At 38.9% G+C, this 15,637-nt stretch overlaps 1 protein-coding gene across 1 annotated transcript in view; it reads right to left on the bottom strand.

Moving 5' to 3' along the window:
• The window catches only part of TLCD4 (TLC domain containing 4), an 89,702-nt gene extending 79,782 nt beyond the window's left edge, over positions 1–9,920 (bottom strand). Inside the window, exon 1 of the mRNA XM_007485004.3 lies at positions 9,536–9,920. The gene's annotated coding sequence lies outside the window, so the exon portion shown is untranslated. The remainder of the gene's footprint in view (positions 1–9,535) is intronic.
• Between the last annotated feature and the right edge of the window lie 5,717 nt (positions 9,921–15,637).

The raw sequence follows: 15,637 nt of genomic DNA, 5'->3' as shown, positions 1-15,637 counted from the left end.
GAGTCCTGAAGGCCTTCAGGCAAATGTATTTCTGACCCTTAGCTGTGTGACCATGACTTCTCTATCCAGTTTCCTCATCTGCAAAATGGGTTTAATACCACCTCTAGCACACCTTCTTCACAGGGCTGCTGTAAGGTTCAAATGAGATGTTGTAGATAAATCAATGAATTAATGAATATACAATTAGTAATTACATGTAAATATATAATTTATAAATTATATAATAAATGAAAGAAAAAATTAATTGCCATGAATACAGGTGGCCCTTCTTACTAGAACCACCTAGAAAATTCAGCAGTGAAGTTCCTACTTAGCCCACACTTCCAGAAATATGGTCTGTTCACTCCTTTTCCTAATTTATGGGGGGAGCCACTATGAAAAGACTGTTTTTTCAACATAGGATCACAGAGGGGGTTTAGAGGGTCTTAAATATAAAGCTGAAAGGGACCTGAGAAAACATCTCATTTTATAACTGAAGCACAAAGGGAGTGACTTGAACAAGATGAAGCAGGTTGCATGTAACAGCTGGAATTTAAAGCCAGGTCCCAATTCCAATCCAATATTCTTTCTGGGATGAGCCAACCAGTTTTAACTCTATGTTCAACCATACGGGTCAATCATCAAGTGTTTATTAATTGCAAGTCATTTTATTTGATGATAAGAATACAAAAAAAAAAGTGAAATAGTCCCTGCCCTAAAGGAGCCTACATTCTATTGGGAGACAGTATGTATATACAAATTTATATAAAATACAAGATAATTTGGCAGTAGAAAACACTTAGGGGAACAGAGGGTACAAATAAAAATCAAACCTTTTGTTCTCTGTTAAAAGATAGTTGCTTTCTGGTTCATTTTTTTCCTGTGACTCATGTCATTGTGGAGTTCTTAAACATATCAAGCAAGCTGAGAATTGAGAGAGACCAACCTTGGAATCTAACCATTACCTGAACAGGAATACTGTCTACAACATTCCTGGCAAATGATGACCTGAACTTATACAGCTATAGACTTCCAGCGAAGGGCTGCCTATTCCACTTTCAGATGGCACTCATTATTAGCAAGATTTTTTCTTAAATCAATCCTCAATCTGCTGCCCTTCATTGGCTACCCATTGATCTTAATCATGCTCTCTGCAACCAACTAGAATAAGTACAATCTTATGGTATGATAGCTTTTCCAGCTTCAAAAACAATTATCACATTCTCACCTCAATCTTCACTTCTGTTAGGCAACCTGAGATAATAGGTTTCAATTAATGCCAAACGTGAAGAGACCACAAACTGAGGACCAAGTGATTTTAGCAAATTGAGAAAACTAATGAATATGTTTGGACAAGAAACCAGGGAGAAGATGGGGGACCAAGAATCCATCTAGAATGTGGGCTCTTAACCTTTTTTGTGTGTTCTGGATCCATTTGGTGAAGTCTTTGAACTCCTCAGAATAATGTTTCTAAATATATAAACTATATAGCATTGCACAGGACACTAGTTATATTGAAATAGTCATCAAAATATTTTAACAAGTTCCTGGATCCACGACTTAGAAAGCAAGAAGGGCTGACTGAAGGGTAAGGGATGTGGGCCTCAGAGGTTGAAAGAACAGTGTGTTCCTAAATATAGGAAAGGACATTTGCACTTAAAAACCAAGAAGATCACAGAAGAGTATGTTCCTTTAACAACTTCAAAGATATTCTAGATGGCTAATAAAGTCATCCAAATAGAATTAAGTTTAAGTGTAACCAAACACAAAATTCATAACAGTATTTAAAACTTTAATATATCCAAGTTTAGGAGTCCAAATGGATCCATGATACCACTAATACTGATGTTCCTTTCAGCAATGGAAATGGAAACTCAATCATTCCTGCTCATTCTGAACAACTTCCATTCAAGCTTCCCCAAATTTTGCCATGCAGGGTCCAACTAAAATGCTAGAAGGCTCTCATTTTGTCCTGATATCTCAAAAATGCAGTGGAGCAATCCAACTACCCACCTGAAATCCTTCATCCTTGCCACATGACCAGTCTATCTTTCTTTCTATCATACATTTTACCTGAAGGCATCTTTTACTCTTGTTCTTCAAAGTTCTTACCGGTTGTATGCTTGTACCCAAGTACTTCTCCATGGACCTCAGCATAATATTAATTTTCCAGTTCTTTGGAGAATGCTATGGTTTATTTCTCAAAGCCATTTAAAAACAATGCTAGAATGCTGTTACTAAAAATGTGGACCTTGTTTCAAGAAGGATGGCATCATTAAAGGGGCTTCTCAGTTTTTTGAAAGTAATCCAACCTAACCTCTGATAGCCATTAAAAAATCCATATTTCCCTCAATTCAGTACCTAGGTATTCTCTGACTGTTATTTAAGGTAGGTTCTTACAACTTTACTAAGACTGGTTCCTCACTGTTGGGATATGACATCTTTATTACATGTTATTTGTCTTTAAATTCCTATTTGATCTCAAAATCCCTTTCCCCATGATACCATCTTTATCTTCAACCTTAGAAACAGGTGAACAAACTTAGCTTGTTACCATTTACTCATGAATGGCTTATAGGGACAAGTTTTTTTGATAAATGAGGAAAGAATCTCATTTCACTCACTTCATTTGGGGGAGGGGAAATTTAATGGTTTGTATAAATAATATTGTTAAAAATTAAAAAAAAGTTTCTAAACTTTCGAAAGTGGGTACTTTATCTCTGTTTCAAAGGTAATGTTCATAGGCCCAGATATAGCTCCAGATGTAGATATGTTAAAGCAGCAAGGAGTACTCATTTATATTTTCTAATTGGTACACATAATATGGTGATATTATCCATTACAAGCACACTAAATTCCAGGCATCAAAGAGATAATTCCACCTCAGCCCTGCCAGTCTACTCTGCTATTCTCTCTATCTACTTCAACCTTATGGCTCTAATGACACACCTCAACTCTGCCTACCTCTTCTTCTGTGCCATCTGGAATTCCCTCTCCATTAACAAAATTCTCTTCATTTTAGACCTCTTTCTTGGATTCCTTTCATCTTCTGGTTCTTCCAGAGAACTTGCATCCTCTCCCTGCCTCCACTACTTCAGATGACACTAGCATTCCAGGACAGTCTTTCTAGAACTTTTTGAGCCTTCTCTCATATTCCCCCAACCCCAACAAAATGATCCTGAAAAGAAAGGCAGAATACTCTTTGCTCCCCACTATCATTTCCAGATTGTCCTTCTGCCAACATCACTCAGGAACATCTTTCTCTTCTGATGTTCATGTCATCCCAATTTATCACCAAATCCAGATCAAGGTAGCCATTATCTATCAACCTCCAAGAGATTCCTTTCCTAGGCAATTCAGTACTTGGCTAACAATTTTCTTCCTCATACCAACTTCTGCCTTTCCACTAGTGGCTTAAGCATATATGTTACTATTCCCCCAAGCAGCTCTACCTCCTAGTTCTTCAATCTACTTAACTCTTTTTAGCTATCTTCAAAACCCATTCCTCCTCTCTACTTCAGTGGTGAAGGAAAATGGTATTAGCTTTGATCTTACCATCATGAATAATTGTTCCACTTCTGTGTTCAAGAACTTTGAAATCCCTTTAGCTGATCATGGTTTCCTAACATTCTATCTTTTCCTTTGTCTTAATCTTCCAAAACTTATTTTTCATATTCACCATGATCTCTAATTGTTCCACTCCTTCCTTAGTACCTTAGATGGTCACTACTGCATTTTCTTCCTTCCTAGTCTAACCCCTTTAGTCAACAAGTTCAATTTTATACTAACCTCTGTTCTTTAATACTTTGTTCTTGTTTCTTTGCCATTGCCAGACCCCAACCTTGACTACTCCCTTCATTTTCTTCCTCTTTTCCTACTGCTACTAAATAAAACTAGAAAAAGTCACACAAATGGTATTGAACAGCATTTACTATAAATTTGTCATCTAATATCAACTCTCTATGGCATGGCAATCATTTTATTCAAACTAATTCCTTATCTCCCTCCCAATAGTGGTCTTCATATGCCTACTCTTAAGTTTCCCACACTTCAATCTGGTATCATTGGCCATTGCCTCTCTTGAACTCAAAACTCTTCACACCATTCCCTACTTACTATCTCCTCTTTAATTCTGGTCTCTGATGAAGAAGAGGTCAACCCCTCTACAAGTCATCTAGATCCCATTTCCTCCTGTCTTCTCCAGTAGATTGCTCTCATTATCATACCTAACTCCCTCTCTGTTTAATGTCTGTCCATCTAACGATTCTTTCTTAGATGTCTACAATGCTCAAGTCTTCCCCACCCTTTAAAAAAACCCTCACTAGTTTCTGTCATGCATGCAAACTATGATCCTATTATCTTTCTTCCTTTCTCAGCCAAACTCCTCAAAGTTGTTAGTACCCTCACTTCTCAACCTTCTACAATCTGATTTCTGAGGATCATTATTTAATTAGACCCACTCTTTCCCAAGTCATCCAGGATTTTTCAATTGCCAATTCAATGGCCCTTTCTCAATCCTCAACCTTCTTGACCTCTATAGCTAGACATTGTTGGTTCCTCCTGGATATTTTTTCTCTGAGGGCTTTTTTTTATTTTTGAATGTTCTTTCTTGGTTCTCCTCCTGCCTGTCTGCCTACTCCTAGTTAGTCTCCTACTCTAGATCATTAACCACGATGTTCCCTAACAATAGGTGTACCTGCACACTCTGTCCTGGACCTTCTTCTTTTGGTTCTCATGAATGGGTTATCTTTAAGCAAGAGCTAATCTTTCTCCTAAGACCCAGTTTCTCACTGGAAATTTAGAACTGGATTTCTCATAAACATCTCAAATTCTTAATGTCTGAAACATAACTCATTATACTTCTAGCTAAGAGATGTGGTGGATAAAATGCCAGAGCTGAAATCAGAAAAAACTGCTTCAAACCTTGCCTCAGGCACAAACAAGCTGTGTGAACCTATACAACCCACTGAACCTTTCAACCTGTTCCTTTATCTATAAAATGGATATAATGGTGGTAGCAGGTATCTCACAGGGTTGTTATGAGGGTCAAATGAAAGAACAGGTCTATATTACCTTGAAAATCTTAAAATCCAATATACTAGCTATCATCAATTCCTCCAAAACTCACTCTTCTGATCTTGCCTATTTCTATAATGGATTTGACATCATTCCACTCACTCAGGTTCATAACCCCCATGTAATTCTTGACTTCTCCTTCTCTACTAAGTAGCCAAATCTCATCATTTTTACCTTTAGACCATCTCTAGAATTTGCCATCTTCTCACCTCTTTCACAGCCACTAAGTACGTCTAGAATTTCATCACTTCTTGCCAAGATTACTCTAACAAAGTCTCCTACTAGTTTCTCTACCTTCTCTACTTCTTTCCCCTCCCAAACCATCTTTCCCACAGTTGAAGAACTCATTTTTCTGAAGTATAAATGTGACCATGCTTTTTCTTTGAATCCCCAGCATATACCACAGGGCCTGGCACATGTCAGTCACTTAATAAATGCATATTGATTTCAGAAGTTCCCTATCACCTCCAGAATCAAATATAATAATCTTATTTGGCACTTAAAATCATTTCACAACCTGGTCCCAATCTATAATTACAGCCTTGGCTGACACCACTCTTCTCCAGACACATAGCCAAATGTACGTTCTTGCTGTTCCTAACATGCATTTACTTATCTGTTGCCTTTGCCTTAGCTGTCCCCTTTGCCTAGAATTCACTCCCTCTTCACTGCCATCTTTCAGAATCCCTAGTTTACTTTCAAGGCTCAGCTTGATTACCACCTTTCACAAGATTTTCCTGATCCTTCAGTGGGTAGCATCTGCTTCTCAAAAATTACCTTGTGTCTTTTTTATAGATATGCCTAGATGTGGACCTATCTTTCCATAGCTAAACTAAAAGTTCCACAAAGGAAGAGATATGTCACTTTTTGCTGTTGTATCCCTAGCAACTAGCACAGTGCCCAGCATATTGTAGGTACTTACTTATTCATTTATTGGCAATGTTTACTTTATCCTTGCCAGGTTTCACCATCCAGTATATTTTACCATAAAACCAGCTCACAGCAGCATGGAAGCTAACAAGGAGGCAAGAATAAGTGATGATTTCAAAGAAGATCTATAGTTACCACCAGTTTGATGAGGGAATAAGAAAAAGAAAGGGAAAAGAACAAATTGTCCTTGGTCTGAAGAAACTGAGTCTCCCCTATTCCCTCTCACAGGAGAATCATGGGGAGTGGAGAAAGAAGACAAGGACCTGAGGAAAGTTATATGGCTATGTTAACTGGCTTCTAGTTCTTCTCTTTTCTCTAGTTTCTTTATTTCCCTTATGCTGGCTCATTGGCTGCACAAAATATCCTACAACAACATAAACCTCAACTCTTTTCTTCCTCACTCCACTACAAAATACTTCTGCCCTCTTACCTCCAAACTTCAAAACCACCATTCCTTCAGTATTGCACTGCTTAGCCTATCCCAGGAATGTTATTTTCCATCTAAAGCCATCTCTTAATAGGTGAGATGTCAAGCCAGGGTAGTTTAAGTTTTTTGTTTTATTGTTTTGCAGATAGAAAGTAGCTACACAGATTGTACATTAAGCACCAGAAGTCTACAAAGGGGAACCCCCATTTCCCTTATTCTCTCTTCCTTTCCTCTTTCCTTTGCTGGAAAGAAAGCACTTAGGACATTTCTTTTTCCCTTTCTACTCCCTTGTTCCATAGCTACTCTTAGGAAGCAATTGATTGGATGAAAAAGAAATGGATCCAGGAATCTTTAGAAGAAGATTCAACCAACTTCTCCATCCAATTCCCACCTTCCACAAGTGACCCTCCCCCCCAAATCTAGAAGTAGAAGGGACCTTCCCAACTCACTAATTTAAAAGATGAGGAAAGTATGCCCAACTGGTAGAAGGATTACTAATTAAAGCAATTTACATGAATTATTTGCAATTTAAGCTTAACTAGAATTCAGTACTACAATCATGAAACTCATAATATCAGAATAACTATCATTACTAATTTCCTGAACACAAGCTCAAGCCTCCTTTCCTTAAAAGTTTAAAAACAAAATCAATTAGAGATTCTTTCAAATAGTTATACAGCATTATTATGTATGGAAGGAAGGAAGGAAGGAAGGAAGGAAGGAAGGAAGGAAGGAAGGAAGGAAGGAAGGAAGGAAGGAAGGAAGGAAGGAAGGAAGGAAGGGAAAAGAATTGGGTTAACCCAATGTAGAAAAATACAAATGAACATTTAGTTTTTGGTTTTTTGTTTTTTTTCTAATGGTTACCAGATAGTTTTAGCTCCTAGGCTAGATCCATTTCTAGTTTGACTCTCAATTAGCCAGGATTAAGGTTAAAGGGCCCTTTAAGTCATTTTGTAAAAGGCCCTTCAAGACTAAAGCAAAATAAACAGTAAAGATGATGAAAATGATAAAATGTTAAATGGAGATCCTAATCCAAGGGAAAGTACTATGTAACAACCTTGAAAAAACTAGAGTAAACAGACTGCTGAGAAGATTTATAGCTGGTAAAGGGTCTAAATCCACTCAAGTGGTGTTTTCTGAGATAAGAGAGTCTCAGGACCAGGAAAATCTGAGTTCAAGTCCCATTTCTGACACCTGTTAGCTGTGTGATTCTGAGCAAGTCACTTATTCTAGGAGACTATGACCTCCAAAATTAGGAGTCAACCTCAGCAGCATGTGTTTCTTTATCTATGAGTGCCCTATACAAATAAAATCAGAGGTCCAGTCCCTATCCCTATCAACTTTAATAATACTTTATTATTATTTAAAACTGTGGACAGTATTTTTAAACTCAAATGATATAAATGATGGTTAAACTCTCAAATCAAACCAAAGAAGTTTACTTAATCTATACTATAAAAGAGGCATTGCACAATATTCACATAGAACCTAAGCACCACAGGCAACAATGTTTCCAAGGAAAAAATGCATTTAGAGTCTCAACAATAGAAAAGAGATTTTCCATCCATTCCCCTGCCAAAGAACAGAAGTGGAGAGATCAGAAAATTCCCTCTTTCATTGCCCCAGCAATTCCTCTGTGGTGTAGATAAGGGCAGAGTGAAGTGCTGAGGGAGAGTCTAGGGAAACTATTTCCTTTTCTTCCCCCTTCACCCTTGACAGCCACTAATAGATTTCCCCAAAGTAAGGCCAAAGACACCTAGCCTAGGGATATCTAAGATTCTGTAAACTCTCAAGCACATATGGGAAGGAAATCATATTCTGTCAGTATTAAAAGTTGAGGTATTCCCAGTATGATACAATAATAGTACCTGGCACTAGTAGGTAGGCTTAATAAATGAGGATTGATTGCTTTGCTTATCTACTTTGTAACAAGAGAGGATTGGGAAAGCACAGGGGCATTTAGCAAATGAAAGCAATGTTTTTGTTTTGTTTTGTCTTTAAAGTATCCACAAGACTAGGATAGTTTTAAGGAGTGGCTGTCAGCATTACTACTTATATGCATAATTTGAGACTTGATTTCATCTATTGTCAAATTCCTCTATTTGATAAACACTTAAACTGAGATTCTTTGCTCTTATTCCCTTAATTGGATAGAGATGGATGCCTGATTTAGTAACTCCCATTTTCAATATTTCGATATGGAACGGTTCAATGACTACTTCCAACTCAAATTTTTGACGTAATAAAATGTTCCTAAAAGTTAGCAGATCTTCTCCACACATTCATTTACAACATTTACATCAGTTCTTTACATCTTGTGGCCTGGATTCCACTACATTTTGAATTTTAAAAAGAAAAAAAGCTGAAACTTAGAATGGTCCTAACCTGTGATAGTACTTCCTAAATAGAAAGAGGTCTTCATAAAATACTTCATAAAGATATTCATCAAGAGTTAACATTTGCACTCTTTATACACCAACAAATAACAGTCGATCAAGACATCAATTAAAGAAATAGGGGGGCCCATCTTAAGATGTCTTATTTACTGCCACACCATTCTAAACTAAAAATTCTCTTAAAATTAAAGGAAAGAAGAAGCAAGCACTTTCTGCAGCCTCTTCCAGTCTCCAAGCTGGGTAAATAAAGGCAATGGCAAATGAGAAGCCGGCCCGACCCCCGCGAGGGAGCGTGGAAGCTCATACTCGCCTTCAGCAGTCCCCGAGAGGAACAGCGGGAAACACCTCCATGATCCCACATCTCAGGCCACCTGAGGGAAGCCCTCGGACTCTAGACTTTTCCCTGGCCAAGCGCGCCGGTTCGGGCCATGCCCACGTACGCGCGGAGCTCCGGGGTCTTGGCTTTCCTACCCGTGGCCCAAGGGAGAGCTGCAGCCCAACGGCTGTGGCCCGTATGCCGAAAGGCCACGCTCGGGAAGGACGACCCCGAGTGGCGTGGCAGCGCTGGCACGAGTGGAGGGGCCCCACGGGCCGAGGGGTGAACGCGTCCCTGCAGGGAGCCCACCTGCGCTGCGGTGGGGCGCGCCCAAACCCTTGCCCGACGAGGCCGTGCCCTACCGTGCCCACCTTCGTCCCCTGCCCCTCGGCTGAGCCGCCCCCACGTCACCTGGGCCGGGGTCCCCGCGCTCCCGCAGGGCCGTCTGCTCCTGGGCCCGCGCCTCTCCACTGCCGCCCCGCGAGAGCGAGAGAGCGGGAGCCGCGCTCCTAGCCGCTGCTGCCGCTGCCGCTGCTGCTGCCACTGCCGCCGCTGCCGCGCCGCTACCGCCGGGAGGAGCCCGAAGCGCTGTGGCCGCTGCGCCACGACTGCGGGCTCCGGTTACCGCAGAGGACTCCTTAAAGGGGCCGCCCTCGCCCCCGCCCCCGCCCCCGCCGCTCCAGAGCCCCTGGGCTGTGACCAGCCCGGGGACAACTTCCCTCCCCAGGGGGCCGGGCGCAGGGGGACACCCCGGCGCGTGCGGCCCACCAGCAGAGGGGCGGGGCGGGGCGGGGCAAGGCCGGCACCCCTACTGCCCGGCCCGGCCCTGTCAGGGAACAGGCAGGGGCGGCACACTCCTGGCCACGTGGCACCGGAGCCCGCCCTAAGTCCGGACACGTGGAGGCCTGAGAACTGGTTCCGTGGAGTCAGGGGCGAGGATGCTCCAACACTGGGCATGGGAGGTGGGATACCGTAATGTGCATTAGCCCAGCGTGCCAATGGGGAGGGGGCAGGCATTTCTATGTAAGGAAGTGCCCACCCTTATTTTCACACAAGCATCCAGGGTATACGTGTGTTTACATTCTTATACACACCAAAACAGCATCTCTTACCCAGTGCACATGCTCGCATTTACATCTGCACATGTGAACATAGACACCATATGTTTACATACGTGTGCATGCAAAAATTGGTGTTAGTCATGTCAGTCATGCTGACTCACCCTGACCCCATTTGGGGGTTTCTTGGCAAAGATCCTGAAGTGGTTTGCCATTTCCAGCTCCAGCTCATTTTTACAGATGAGGAACCGGAGGCAAGCAGGGTTAAATGACTTGCCCAGGGTCACACAGCTAGTCAGTGTCTGAGGCTGGATTTGAATTTAGGTAGAGGAGTCTTCCTGACTCCAGGCCTGGAGATTTTTCCAGTGTACCATATCACTGTCCACACATATGTTATGTGCAGTGTATACTATATGTGTGCACTATTTGCCTGTGATCATGTGTGCATGCATGTATAGATTGTGCATTTGTACATGTGCATAGGCATGTAGGTGTATCTATACAGACACACTATATTCTATATAATAGTCTGTTACACATTGGCATTATGTGCACATATGTGTATGGCACACATTCCTGAATAAGCATACATGCATTTTATACATATATAAATATATAAATGCATATACCATGTGCACATATACATGTGTATAAAAACATATACATTTAGACAGCATATAACTATTTTATGTTTGTGACCAGTACTTCCCCCATGCCCATTCCCATGCATTGAGATGATCCCCTACGATACAGTTTTTGCCCTTCTTTAGTGCCAGCAATCCAAATATTTTAAATCCTTCTGGTTTTACATTACTGCCTTGCATGTGGACACATACAAATAGAGGAGACAATCAAATGTTTGTCTAAATAAATTTACTTTTGGCTTTTAAAAAGATACTAACATGCCTCAATTTTCTTCTGCCTGGTTTGCACTTCCTCTTCATATTCAGTCTTTCAGAGTCCCTATTTTCCTTCAAGGCTCAGCTCAGGCATCACCCCTTTCTTGAACCTTTCCTCAATCTGTGCTCCTACTAGCTAGAAGTTTTCTTTCTCTTCAGATTTTCCTATAATAGTCTGAGCTTCATTTTGTCAAACTATTCCTAGCCTCTATTTGTTAATAACTTTCCATTTCCCGAAGAGTAAATGTTACTTCTGAAAGGGGGGAGGTTAGTGTCATCTTATCTTTATATCTCCATTCCCTAACATAGTGACTTGTACAAATTAGGAATTTAATATGTTTCACTGGTCAGAGATTAGATGAATAAGCACGACTTGTATGTCATGTTCAATAATGATATAGACTTAAAGGCTCTGTTCAACAAACTATGTTCTATTACTAAGATCGTATAAGATTTCTTAAAAAAAAAAAAAACAACCATAAGGAGAGCTTTGTGTAAAAATGGCCTAACTCTTTATTCATTTTATTTTCAACAAATGAATTTATGGAGAAGCCAGGTGGCTCAGTGGATAGAGAGCCAGGCCTGGGAACAGGAGATCCTGGGTTCAAATTTGGCATTGGACACTTTCTAGCTGTGTGACTCTGGACAAGTCACTTAACCCCAATTGCCTATCCCTTACTGCTCTTCTGGTCTTGGAACTGATACTTAGTATTCTAAAGTAGAGGTTAAGGATTAAAAATTTTTTTTTAATTTATTTTTAGCATTCTTTTTAAATTTTGAGTTCTTTCATCTTATTCTATTTCTTCTTTTTCTTCATCTTCTTGTTCTATTTCTTCTTTCTTCTATTTCTCTCTCCCTCCTCCCCCTCCTCCTCCGTCTCTTCCTCTTTCTCTTCTTCTGTCTCAACATGATCAATTTATGCCCTCTGTGTACACTCTTATTAATGATTAAATTCTCAAGAGCTACATGTATCATCTTCCCATATAGGAATGTGAACAATTTAACTTTATTGAATACTTTATGATTACTCTTTCATATTTACCTTTTTAAACTTCTCTTGAATCTTGTTTTTGAATGTTGTTAGCTTTTCTATTCAGCTCAGGTCTTTTCATCAGGAATGCTTGAAAGTCTTTATTTCATTAAATATCTTTTTTTTTTCCTCTGGGAGGATTATACTCAGTTTTGGTGGGCAGATTATTCTTGGTTGTATTTGCAGATCCTTCAGAAAATTCTAAGACTTCCAGTCCTTTAATGTGGAAATTGCTAAATCTTGCATGTTCTTGACTGTGGCTCCATTTTTGAATGATTTCTTTCTGGCTGCTTCAAATATTTTCACTTTGAACTGGGAGCTCTGGAATTTGGCTATAATGTTCCTGGGAGTTTGCATTTTGGGATCTCCTTCAGGAAGTCTTTCAATTCCTATTTTACTCTCTGGATCTAAGATATTAGGGCAGTTTTCCTTGATAATATCTTGAAAGCTGATATCAAGGATTTTTTTTTTAACATGACTTTCAGGTGGGCCAATAATTCTTAAATTATCTCTCCTTAATCTATTTTCCAGGTCAGTTATTTTTCCAATAAGATATTTCACATTTTCTTCTATTTTTCATTCTTTTGACTTGATGTTTCATGAACTCATTAGCTTCCACCTGCCTAGTTCTGATTTTAGAAGAATTATTTTTCTTGAGTGAGCTTTTGTGCCTCTTTTTCCAGTTAGTCATTCTTCTTTTTAAAAAGTTATTTTCTTCATATAATTTTTGTACTTTTTTTACCATGAGGCCAGTTCTATTTTTTAATGTGTTATATTCTTCAGTATTTTTGTTCCTTTTTTACTAAGGTGTTAATTCTCATTTCATAATTTTTTTCCATCACTCTCATTCCTTTTCCCCCCAAGTTTTACTCTACTACTCTTATCCTTTTCTTTAACTAGGAATTCTTGTTGAGCTTGGGTTCAATTAGCATTTTTCTTTGAGGCATTGCTTATAGTTGTTTTCATAGTGTTGTCCTCTTTTGAGTTTGTTTTGGATTTCCCTATCACAATAGAAGCTTTTTATGGTCAAGTTCTTGTTTTTGTTGTCTTTTTTTTTTTCAATCTATTTCTTCACTTTTAAACTTTAAGCTAAATTTGGACTTTGCTCACCTAGGTATGGGGAGACACTGTCTCAAGCTTCAGGCTTTTTTGTCTTGCCATTAGAGGCAGGATTTGAATCATAGAACTCCAAAATCTCTGAATAATCAAAATGACAAATGGAAGTATATGGTGGTTATAGGTAGGAACCCATGTCAAAAGGCAGTGTGGTATAGTACAAAAGAGTAATTAAGCCCTGGACAAATGTTGCCTTAAGAACTATATAAAGAACATAGGCAAATCACCTCTTCAAGCCTCAGTTTCCTCATCTTTAAAATGGGGATACCTGTAGCATCTACCTCATAAGAATGTTGCAAGTCTCAGGTACAATAACCTATATAAATGTCAATTATTGTTCTTATTTTACCATTAATGAATTGCATGCAAGAAATGGTATAAAAATATCAGAGATTTATGGCTAAGAAAAGAGATGGGATGGTCATGTAGCAAGGGGAAAGGATAACATTGCTCTCTGCATATTTTTTCACCTGGAAATTTCTTGGTGTTAACTTGCTTTTTATGCTGAATTCAACAATGCAAATGGTTTATCTTTATGATCTACTTTTATTAAGTGGCACATGAATTTTTATATAAAGTAGCTGGGCAACAAGCACTTATTAAGTACCTACTATGTGCCAGACACGGGAGATACAAATAAAGTCAAAAGTTAATCCCTGCTTTTAAGGGGATAAACTAATAGGAGAGATAAAATATATACAAACAATATATAGATAGGCTAAATTAGAGGTAATCAAGTGAGAGAAGGAATATATAATGTATTAAGGAGAGTATCAAGGAATATAAGGAAAGACTTCTTGAGGAGGTTGAAACTTTAGCCAAGAATTGAAGGAAACCAGGGGAATAATATATCCAGGAATGAGAAACAACCAGAGGAAATGGATGGAGTACTTGGAGGGTAGAGTGTAAGATATAAGAATATTGTAAATGTAGGAAGGGGGCTGGTTATAAAAGGTTTTATAAACCAAACAGAGGATTTTATATTTGATCTTGGAAGCAATAGGAAGTCACTGGAATTTGATTGAATGGAGTGACATGGTTGGACTTGTGCTCTAGGAAAATTAATCTGATGATTGAATGGAGGCTAGACTGAGGCAGCAAGACCAACAGACAGGTTATTGCAATATTACAGGTTTGCAATTGATTGGATCTAGGATAGGAGACAGAGTGAAAAGTCAAGGATAACACTTGGTTGCAAGCCTGGGTGACTGGGAAGATGGTGGTACCCTATACAGCAGCAGGAAGAGGGACAGACTGAGGGTAGGAGAAGATAATGAACTTATATACATGAAATACTGCACTCATATGTCACAATGACTACCTAATATACCTGAATAATATACCTGAAGACCAAGTGTATTCAACAATTGAAGATGTGAGACTGGAGGTCAGTAGGCAAGTTAGGACTAGATAAATAGATAAAAGAGTCACGTCAGTAGCGTAAAAATAATTTACCAGTATAGTATAGACAATAGACAAATAGTATAGACAATGAAGAGAGGACCCAAGATAGTCTTGAGGGACATCCAAAGCATAATGTGTATAAAGAACCACAACAAGAGACAAAGGAGAGGTCAGGCAGGTGGAAAGACAACCAGGAGAGAATAGTCACAAAATCTTAGAGGAAAGAGAGTGTACGGGAGAAGAGGGTGCTCACAAATGTCTAAGGCTGCAATACAAGGCCATAATAAAGTCTGATTCAGTTGAGGGGCAGGTGAGGTAGAGGAGTAAGAAACAATTAGGAGAACTTTTTTCTGTATGTTGTGTGAAGTCCTTGCTTAGGAGTCACTAAGCCAAGAGCTTAGTTATTAAAGTAAAATTTGGAACATGTAACAGATTGTTCTATCAGTTGTGTTCTGAGAGACATTTATTAAATACATTTAATAAATATTAAATTTATTAGAGACATTTGCTAAATGTCTTTAAATTTATTAAATGTTTCTAATCCCATTTTCTCAAGTATTTTGTAGATATTGTAGTGTATATTACTAAAATTCTCAGTAGGGGATTAGTTTTTATGACCTCTAAATTAGTAACCAGCTCTAAATGCTATCAGTATATCAATCATCTGAGTACGTTTTGTTATGAATGCAATATGCTGTTTGAAATCTCTGAGGTGAAACTTTTTAGAGGCTTTCACTTGTGCTTTATCACATGTTAGATTAGTAATTGGATATGTGGATCTTGTCAAAAAGCTGCTTATGGTTCTTACTTTTTGAAAAGAACAAAAAAAAACACTTCAACAGATTGAGATTTTTTGCTTAATATCAGAGATTATCTTCAAGTCTAAACACACTGTAAAATATCTAAATCTGCCATCAACTCTAAGACTTGTTTTGCAAAATAAAGTAACTGCAAACTGATCAAAGCAATGAACAACGATGACTTCAAAAGACCAATAATGAAACAT

This window comes from Monodelphis domestica, chromosome 2 (assembly GCF_027887165.1).
Source record: "Monodelphis domestica isolate mMonDom1 chromosome 2, mMonDom1.pri, whole genome shotgun sequence".
NCBI classification, from domain to species: Eukaryota; Metazoa; Chordata; class Mammalia; order Didelphimorphia; family Didelphidae; genus Monodelphis; species Monodelphis domestica.
The sequence above is the reverse complement of the archived record's forward strand: the minus strand, read 5'-3'. Positions and strand labels throughout refer to the sequence as shown.